The 9,951-nt window shown below is 48.6% G+C and overlaps 1 non-coding gene across 1 annotated transcript; it reads right to left on the reverse strand.

The window, feature by feature from the left end:
• Positions 1 to 732: 732 nt before the first annotated feature.
• On the reverse strand, positions 733 to 804 carry TRNAD-GUC. Its single transcript has one exon. It is a non-coding gene; the product is annotated as a tRNA-Asp (tRNA).
• Between the last annotated feature and the right edge of the window lie 9,147 nt (positions 805 to 9,951).

Raw genomic sequence — 9,951 nt, forward strand, 5'->3', positions numbered from 1 at the left:
GCTGGGTGTTCTCCCCCCTGCTGAGAATCCAGCTCACACCTGGCACGGCAGGTTGCATTTCAGATGTACACAGCAGGCCTCCGAGTGCTGGATCAGCATTAGTCTCATGCCTCTCCCTGTAAATCAGGCAGGCTGTCTATATTTTATGAAAATATTTTCAAACTGGGCATTCACACTTATTTGTTTCATACTATCTTTGGATTAGCTGAGTTGGCTGCAACTCCAAGTCTGCACGAACACAACTGTCTCTGAAATGGGGCTGAACAGGCTTCTTTAGGTGAGCCTCACACCCAGCAAAGGACCCCGTCATCACTCCCTTTCTGCTGACACCCTACTTTGCACGACTTACCTGAGGCAGGAGGGAATATGAAGCTGCCTTATACTGAATCAGACCATCGGTCCATCGAGGTCCGTGCTGTCTACTCAGACTGGCAGTGGCTCTCCAGGGTCTCAGGCGGAGGTCTTTCACATCCTCTACTGCCAGACATTTTTGGTGGGGTTTTTTTTGTATTTTTCATGTGTACATGTGCACGCGATCTCTGGTGACTGACTCTTATTGGGGGCCTGGAGGATATTCAGAGAGGTGGCTGAATAAAGCCTGCCCCCGCCTCCCAACTGCTGGTATTCCAAGGAGGTCTCCCATCCAAGGACTTCCCAGAGTCAGCCCTGCTTAACTTCCGAGATCTGACGAGATCACTCTTGCTTGGGGTATCCAGGTCAGGGCTCTTCAACTGGAAATGCCAGGGATTGAACCTGGGACCTTTTGCATGACAAGCAGAGGCTCTACCACTGAGTCACGTCTCCCCCCCCCCAATACCTCCATCTAGAGAACGGTATTGGGTCTATAGGGTCCTTACTGCTGCACATGATGCATGCAGAGAACTTGGGCATCTTGGGAAGTGTGGTCCATGTCATGTGCTCCTGGATTATGTCAGGTATCGTAGAAGGATGTAAAGCCTCCACAGGTCCAGTTGGTGGGCTTTTTCCCAACCACCCTTCCTGGTAAGTGGGAGAGGCTCATGTGGGAAGTTCTACCTTGATCAGTGCTGGGCTGAAGAAGACATCTGGGCCTTGTTGCCTTCCTGGTTACACTATTAGGAATGCAACAGGACCGAAAGGCCTTCTTAATTCGGACAGGGCCTCTTTAAATCATCTTTGTCTCTGTCACATCTTCCTAATCAGTCTGTTTTCATAGGAACCGAAATGGACAAGCGGAAACCAGTGACTGCCCGCAACTCTATATAAAGAAACCTCAAACACTTTCAAAAAGTTGCGTATTAGAGGGGCCTGAGCTGCATTAGTGACTTCTCAGCTATGAGCCAATAGACACCATTCATGCCAACTCCCCCCCCCCCAACATGCTTGCAACGGGAGGCGAGGCTGTGAGAGGCTTGCCTTGTGAGAAGAAGGATGATGCCGTGCAAAACTGTCCCACCACAGCACTGTCAGCGTGGCCATCTGGCTGCCATCTGGATCCCCTGTTGTCGCCTTGCTGTGTAGATTCCTTAGGGTACTTGAAAAACTGATCTGCAGTCATCCCAGGGAAACACACGATGGATGCATTTTTTACTTTGGGCAGCAGTCACACATCGCATTTCAAACCGCACTAGTTTATTCCCATGTTAACTTCAGCTTTGGAGTATTTAAAATCTGTACTGCCTGCAAACTGACACCTCAGTGGGGATCAAATGACTGCCTTTCCTCCCAGCGCTGAGCTCCCATGCTGAGACAAAATGCAGTTTCCGTCCCACTTTTTTCCTCTCTTGTTGGAATACTTAAGAAAGGCTGATGCCGCCTTGGAAAAAGAAGCAGTTCTACCTGCCACTTTATACCTAGAAAAACAGAAGAGGCTTGAAAGATGTCCATCTGATGTATATGATCTACGACAGCTCAATCATGCATGCAGGCAAGTCGCCATCGCACTGCAACCACCGAAGAAGCCCCCATGGAAAGATAATAGCCCCTGTGCAGAAGTTATGTACCATCCATGTACAGCGTATACGTGATTTTTCTTAGCCAGTGTGGTGTAGCAGTTACAGTGCTGCACTACGATCTGGGGAACCCAAGTTCGAATCCCCACTCTGCATGGAATCTTACTGGATGACCTTGGGCCAGTCGCACATGCCCTGCCTAACCTACCTGATGGGGTTGTTGTGAGGATAAAACGGAGGTGAGGAGAATGTATATTTTTTAAAAGTCCCTCAAGAAGAGGAGTTCTAGCCTAGCTTTGCCTCTGATATGCTAACTGGGTATGTTCAGAAATACTGTTGACTGAGAAATATATCTCAGTCAGGATTCCACACCTGCAGTCTCAAACCTTACTGCAGGTGTCGTATCTCATCAGTTGTCTGTTTTGCCTTGTTTTCCTCAGTGGTGCCCTCCCTTTCTCTTGCTGGATCAAGGTGGGTCTTGCTTCTACTGTCCCCCCCCCATTCTTTTCCTGCCCCCTCCACAATCTCCTTCACTGCTAATCCTCATGGAAGTTTCTATATTAGTCTGAGTGACTGGAGTGGACTCAGCTTCCATCTGGGAAGATTACATCCCGTTTATCTGCTTATCTCTGTCTCCACTTAGGGCACTTACAACTCATTTCTGACCATATTTCTTTTGACAAAAGTCCTGTTGATTTCAATGGGTCTTGCTTACCTGTACGTGTAGTTATGAAATAGAAATTTTCTCCAATCCATGTCCAAAGGAGGGATTATTTCCGTAGGCACTTGTTCAAGCTATTTTATTGCCCCAAGCAACATACACCCATCCCCTCCTGGTCCTGTAGTGTTGTTGTTATTATTTATTTGATTTATGAAGGGTTAGGGGCTCTGGGCGATATACAAAGGTCATAATGCCATAAAACAAAGAGACAACATTTAAAATATCCATATACAGTTTGATAAGAACTAAAACCAGAGTAAAAAGATCCAAGATGCTAACTTGCAAATTTCTATTCCAGTTCTGGTCTGCCCAGTCTGTTGTGTGGGGACTTGGCGGCCACAGCTTCCTGCTGCCAGGGGTGGGCTGAAACGGGATTCTTAGGGGTTCCGCCAGGAGTCTCAGACATGGGGGTAGCCCTTTGGGTCATGACACCCACTACAGGGACTAGCACCCCGTTCAGGAGTTCAGGCTTTTCTCCGGACTTTGCCCTTCTCTTTCTCGCTCTCTCATGTCCGATTGCCTGTCAGCTCACTCCTCCAACTTCCTCTCCAGCTCTGGCGTTCTCTCCCCCTTTTATTTCCTTTTCCAGCCCGCGCATTTCCCAGCCTCCCCTCCCCTCTGAGTGGCTCCCTTAGCTGCCCATCTGGCGTCGCGTGGTTCCATTGGTCAGGCCGAGGTCCTGTCGTCGCCCCAGGCTCCACCCCTTTCTGCAGGGCCGTCAATTCTCTCTGCAGCTGGGCATGGTCCCAGGATTTCAGCTTGGGTCCCAAGCTGGATGGTACTCCATCTTCCTTCTCCAGGCCCAACTGCGCCTTCACTGGTGTTGCGGCCACACCCTCAGCTCAGGGTACCCTCCCTCGCAATCAGGCGTGTCCTTGCTGCCTCATCTTCCCTTGTTGATCACTGTGGAGTTGTGGGTCTTGTCCTGGCAGCTCCTCAGATGGTGGGGCGGATGCATGCAGTGCCGTCGTCCAGGTCCCGACCGGTAAGTAGAGGCCGGGTCCTAGTGGCACCTTCGCCTGGGTGACCCTCGGCATCTCCCCCGCTGGTTCTGGCCTGGTTGCATGTTTCCTCATCCATGGTGCCAGCTCCAGGCACTCTTGGGGTAGGCTGCTTCTGGCTGCGGGTGGGGGCGTCGCGGGAATGCCGCCCGCTATGTGGAGTTTGCGGGCACGCCAATCGCTGTTGCTGGGGCTGATCGTAGGTTGTTCGGCAGTCCTCCATCTCCAGGTTGCTGTTCCCCCCGGGAGGGTGCGGTGGGGGTGGGACGGCCCAGTCCTGAGTCTGGACACAATCATTTAATGGGAAGGGGGGAAAGGGAACTTAAAATGAAATATACAGGGGGAGGAAAGGGGAAGGGTGCCAACCAATGCAACCAGCCATTGCTGTCCTCAACAAAAAACCTGGCGGAACATCTCTGCCTTATTATAGGCCCTGTGGAATTGCACTAGGTCCTGCAGGGCCCTGGTGTCATTTGGCAGAGAGTTCCACCAGGTTGGGACCAGGACAGGAAAGGCCCTAGTCCTGGTCAAGGACAGCTGCATATTCCTAGGGCCAGGGATCACCAGCAAGTTGGTATCAGAGGAGGAGGTCCCGCAGATATATTGATCCCAGACTGCTCAAGGCCTTAAAGTTCAGTACCAGAACCTTGAACCTTGCTAGCTAGCTAGTGTTAGAGTTGCCGACTCAAGGCCAGCAACCAGTGGGCAACTTACTGGCTGGGGAGAGCTCTCCAGCAGCAGCAGCATGTCACTGCATAAGGAGACATGCTCTAACATTCACCCAAACCTCTGTGATTTAACCACAGAGTTTGGGATGAATGCTAGATTGTGAATCCTATGTGGTGATGTCACTTCCAGGTTGTGCCAGAAGTGATGTCACCATGTTGCTGGTGATTCCCCGCCCCCATTTCCTCCATCCACCAGTCCACCAAATGGCATTGGAGGAAGAGGATCTGCATCAGATGGTCTGTGTCATGCCTGACTCCCTTTAGGGGGGTGGCCATTAGCACTGTGGCTTGTACTTACAACCCTCCCAGGTTTATGAGGCAGCTGAGTTGTAAAACATAAACATACAATACTTAAAATATTTACAAGGCCAGCTTTCTCCCAGAAATAGCAGCATAGAACAATTCTTATCTTCCAATTCTTTTGACTCAAAGGTCTTGAACAGAGCAAGATCCAAACCTCTTACATGCAATAATTGCAATGAATATTTAGCAACTGCTAAGGTAGTGTTCCAATCCTCATCTACAAGGAAAAACTGCACAATTTTTGAGACCACAAATTCACATAACCTGCAATATGAAACAATAAAAACCCAATTAAAACCTTCAGCAGAAGCTAGCCACAGAGCTTCTAAAAGAGTTTGACAACTAAAAACCCCATACTGCCATCTCTTATGAGTCCCCAGTGCCTTTCTAGAAAGTCCAGCCTTACAGTATCTACCAAGCAAGGTGAGCAAGGTGGCCTTTCTCACATGTTCAGGGCAGCTATTCCATAGAAGGTGGGCATCAATCAAAATGCCCATGAACCACTAGTGTGATGATCAAAGCTGCAGCTTGGGTCCATAGAGGAAGCTATGAGCACCAGCACCTTGAATTGAACTTGGAAACATACCGGCAAACAAGGTAAGGATTGTAATAGCAGAGTTTTCAGAGCTCCATCCTGTCAATACACAGACTGCTATATTTTGCACAAATTGTAGTATGTGAGTTATCTTCAAGGGCAGCCCCATACAGAACACTTCATAGTAGTCATTTCAAAGTTACTGTAACATGGTTGAGTGAGGCCAGATCAGCTAAGTCCAAGAGGAATGCCTGTTGATTGGCCTGGCACAGCAGGGAGAAAAACCTGAATATTTTTGTCACTGTGAGAACCTACTTTTTTATCAAAAGAGTTGGGTCCAAAACACATCCAAACTCTCAACTTGGAGCCAGTTTGGTGTAGTGGTTAAGTGTGCGGACTCTAATCTGGGAGAACCGGTTCTGATCCCCCACTCCTCCACTTGCACCTGCTGATGTGACCTTGGGTCAGTCACAAGCTCTGGCACAGCTGTCCTTGAAAAAGAGCAGTTTGTGTCAGAGCTCTCTCAGCCCCACCCACCTCACAGGGTGTCTGTTGTGGGGAGGGGAAGGGAAAGGAGTTTGTAAGCCGCTCTGAGACTCCAAGTGAAGGGCAGGGTATAAATCCAATCTCTTCTTCTCTTCAACTGAATCTGAGGAAATAGCACCTCATGGCAAGATGGAAGTTCAGTTACCTAGAGGACCTCAGATTTATTTATTGACGTGTCAGGATTAATTTTCACTTTAGCCACATGACTACAGCTGTCAAACACTGGTGATGAACAGAGATGGCCGCATAGAAAACCACCTCAGTAAAAAACACTCGATTAACAGTCACATGGGACTGTCCCCCTTAGGGCCTCACACCTTACATTAGCAAGTGGGGACACATGGAGAAGTGCCTTTCCAATTGATGCAGGATAAGGTGATCCTTTAAGGCAAACTTGCTAAAGTCATTCTGGAATTTTGAGAACAGATAATGGGCACCACCACCACAGCGTGGGATCAAGCACAAAATGGCTGACTTGGATGCTTATGTCAGGAGAAGGCAAAGGAGCTTATCCCAGACAACCTAGGAGAAGCTTCAAAGGTACAACACGCAATGACCTCTGGGAAGCAGAGACGGGACGGAAGAGCCAGGACCAAGGTACAAAAACTCCGAGAGGCCACACTAGGGGCAATTTGTGAAGACGGGAACCCTTATACTTGCCGGCGCCAGGAGGACTCCGACGATTGTTTGAGCCAAAGGGAAGAGGACGTCGAGAAGCAGGACCAGATAGAAGAGAAGCGGAACGCCTGGGGTATAAAGTGCTATTCCTTTAAACAGGGGAATGGGTTTGGTGGTAATAAAGTAGGGCTGCCAAGTGGGGACGGGGAAACCCCCGCTTCGGAGTCCCGATTTCCGCCACCGCGGAATCGGGCCCCGGGGGGAACTCCGCCCCCCCCAAGTGCAGCGTGGCTGCGTCACCAGAGGTGACGCAACCACATTGATCACGTTGGGGGCGTGGTTCCGATTGTCGGAGGGAAAACTCTATGGTTTTCCCTTCGATGATTGGGGTCACGCCCCCAACGTGATCGACGTAGCGTCACTTCCTGTGACGTGCTGGCGGTGTGCATGCACTTCGCGCGCACTGCCAAGGAGCTCCCGGAGCCCAGCAAGGCTCCCTCGCCGGGCAAGGTAAGAACATTTGGCAACCCTATAATAAAGAGGAAAAATACACACAGCCGATGAGGACACGATCAGAACGAAATGAGGCTTGGGAATCAGCTGTGAAGTAACACGATCCCAGGGGTTTTCGATCTGATAAATAAGGAAGAGACCCCTAGTTCGGGGCTCTTTCGGTAGAGTTCTGAGACTGATGTAGTATTATGCCTCTCATTACTTTGACACTTTCCCCTGGTGAAGGAATTTCAGGACTGTAGAGCCAGGCAATGTGATGGATTCGTGACAGCTTGGTTCAGTCACAAAACACTGGGAAGTTCCACAAATGTTCGGAAGTTCAAAGCCAAGCACCCTCCTATGATTGAGCCATGTGTTCCAGGGCTCTTTTTGTAGAAAAAGCCCAGCAGGAACTCATTAGCATAATAGGCCACACCCAACAGCAAAACTCATTAGCATATTAGGCCACACCCTGACAGCACCGCTCATTAGCACATTAGGCCACACCCCGATGTTACCAGAAGTGTGGTCATCCAGCCACACCCACCTTTCTCTTCTTATTCTGTTTACTTTGTTGTCAAAACCCAGGGCCTTTTTTTGTAGCAGGGACTCCTTTGCATGTTAGGCCACATACCCCTAATGTAGCCAGTCCTAATGAGTTTCTGCTATTGGGTGTGGCCTATTATGCTAATGAGTTCCTGCTGGGCGTGGCCAACTCGGGAGCCAGACGGAACTCCGTTCCTGTGCGTTCCTGCCCAAAAATGGCCGTGTTTCTCAATGAATGCTCTGCGGAGACACAATGGTAATGCCATGGGCGCTCGTCTAAAGTACCTCCCATTCCAGTGGCTTGAAAGAAAGCCAGGACTGGCACTTTGTTTTGGGGAAGGAGCAAGTGGGCACCAAGAAACACATGGAACAGCACCATGGCACCCAAGGGCGCCATGTTGGAGATCACAACTTGAAGGGATGTTCTCCCAAAGCTCTCTACCTAAGTCCCCAGTTTTTTCATCAAACCAAGACCTATTTCTTTGCCCAGGCTTCTGTACTGAATAGGTTATTCTTCCCTCCACTGTTGTCTGGACTCGATTATGAATTAATTTACATGGGTTCTTTCTTCTCTGTCGCTGCTATTAATTAATTTTTACAAGCGCTTTTGTGCATTTTATCCTCTATTTTTCTGCCATTTGTATTAATTTATAGTATGTTTTTATTGTTTTGTACTTGGTAATTTTTGTAAACTTTTAATGGAGAGTGTGGCAGGCACATATCTTAAACTTTTGTTTTAAAAAACGGCTCTAGGAGGAGTTATGAAAACCAAAGGAGCCCACCCAAATGTTATGATGAGGTGGAGAATGATGCTGTTCAGTCTGAGGGTCTGCCAGCTGGGCTGGAAGATTGTCAATATTCCTGGACGGAGAAATCATATTGCTCATAAAGCTGCACTGGTAAACCACAAGAGAAGTCAAGGGAATTGGGAAGGGGCTGTGATCTAGCAGTAGGGCATCTGCTCGGCATGCTGAAGTTTCCAGCTTCTATCCCTGGGATTTCCAGCTTATTTTAGGCCTCTTGATTGCTCACTGCCATAGGAACCCTAAACTGGGCGGAAAGGCGGCATAAAAATGGCTTAAATAAATAAATCCTCCAGAGTTGAAGCCTGGCAGTGGGGAGGAAAAAAGATGGTGGAAATACCACGGTGAGCTTTAAGGCCTAGCCTATGCATGCTGTAGAACAGCGGTGTCAAACATGCGACCCCGGGGCTGGATCAGGCCCCCGGAGGGCTTCTATCAGGGCCGCAATGGAACTGGCCATCTCCTGCTTCCAGTTCTGCTGCTGCTGCATCGTACCTTACTTTGCCAGACTCTCTTAATCACTCAGTCATTTCATGTTTTAACCTGGGTCCTAGACTCAGAACTCTGAGCATGAGATTTCTGTGGTGAATGCCAATAAATCAAAAGTAGGTTTGGAGCTTACAGAGCTAATGTTTTAAGGATGTTTTTATTTTAAGTAAAAAAAAAAATATTTGTGTTTGTGTCCTTTATAAAGTTTATATCTCCGCTACCTGGCATTACATTTTATGACACACATGGCCCGGCCCAACAAGGTCTCATTTATGTCAGATCCGGCTCCTGTAACAAATGAGTTCGACACCCCTACTGTAGAATGACTAGACGGAATCCTGAGATGGTGGCAAAAAGTGTGGTATTTCATACAGTGTGCGGGGTGGTGGCATTCTTGAATGTTGTCCTTTCCTGCAAACACCTTTTCCCCCAACCCCCCCTTCAGGTAAAGCAAGCATGGTGGGGAGAGAAGTTCTACCACTCCCTGTCGTGCTTAGGGTTGTCACCCTCCAGGAGGTAGCTGGAGATCTCGAGATTACAACTGATCTCCTGACGATATAAATCAGTTCACCTGGAGAAAATGGCCACTTTGAACGGTGGACTCTAAGGCATTATGCCATATTGAAGTCTCCTACCTCCCCAAATTCCGCCCTCTGCAGGCTCCACCTCCAAAATCCCAATCTGGAGCTGGCAACCCTAGTTGTGCTACTGAAAGAGTTTTGTTTTTAAATGACACCCCCCCCCCCGTCTTCCACCTGGTTACAAGTTCCTGCCACTTCATTCCTCCCTCATTTCTGCTGCCTGAGTAGGCCAGGCCTCAAATTAAACCCAGGAGGGATGCTAGCTGACTGTTCATTCTCTGTCTTGTAGGGAGTATTTTACATCAGAATTGCTGTGTGTGTATGAGGAGAACAGAGTATGTTGTAGACCAGGTGGCAGATTCATGGTTCTAATAATGTCCTTTGGGAAGTGATCTTAGGTCTCTAAAGGAGTGGTACTGAATAGACTTGGATGTTCTTGGCAGGAAGTAACAACATTTATTCCAAACGGAGAAAGCAGAGGGTTCCAGACAGGGCTGTTTAATGTCTTGGCCCCACAAATTTACTGTCTTCTACAGGGTGGTGCCTTTAGGATCTAGTCCAATTTATTGTCTGCTCAAGGTGGCTAGACTTTAAGGTTATTCCCATTCTTCTGCTTGCTACACTGAAACTGTCACTGAGTTCAATGGGACTTACTCC

The sequence above is a fragment of the Gekko japonicus genome, unplaced genomic scaffold (assembly GCF_001447785.1).
Source record: "Gekko japonicus isolate JY-2015 unplaced genomic scaffold, Gekko_japonicus_V1.1 scaffold86, whole genome shotgun sequence".
Taxonomy (NCBI): Eukaryota; Metazoa; Chordata; class Lepidosauria; order Squamata; family Gekkonidae; genus Gekko; species Gekko japonicus.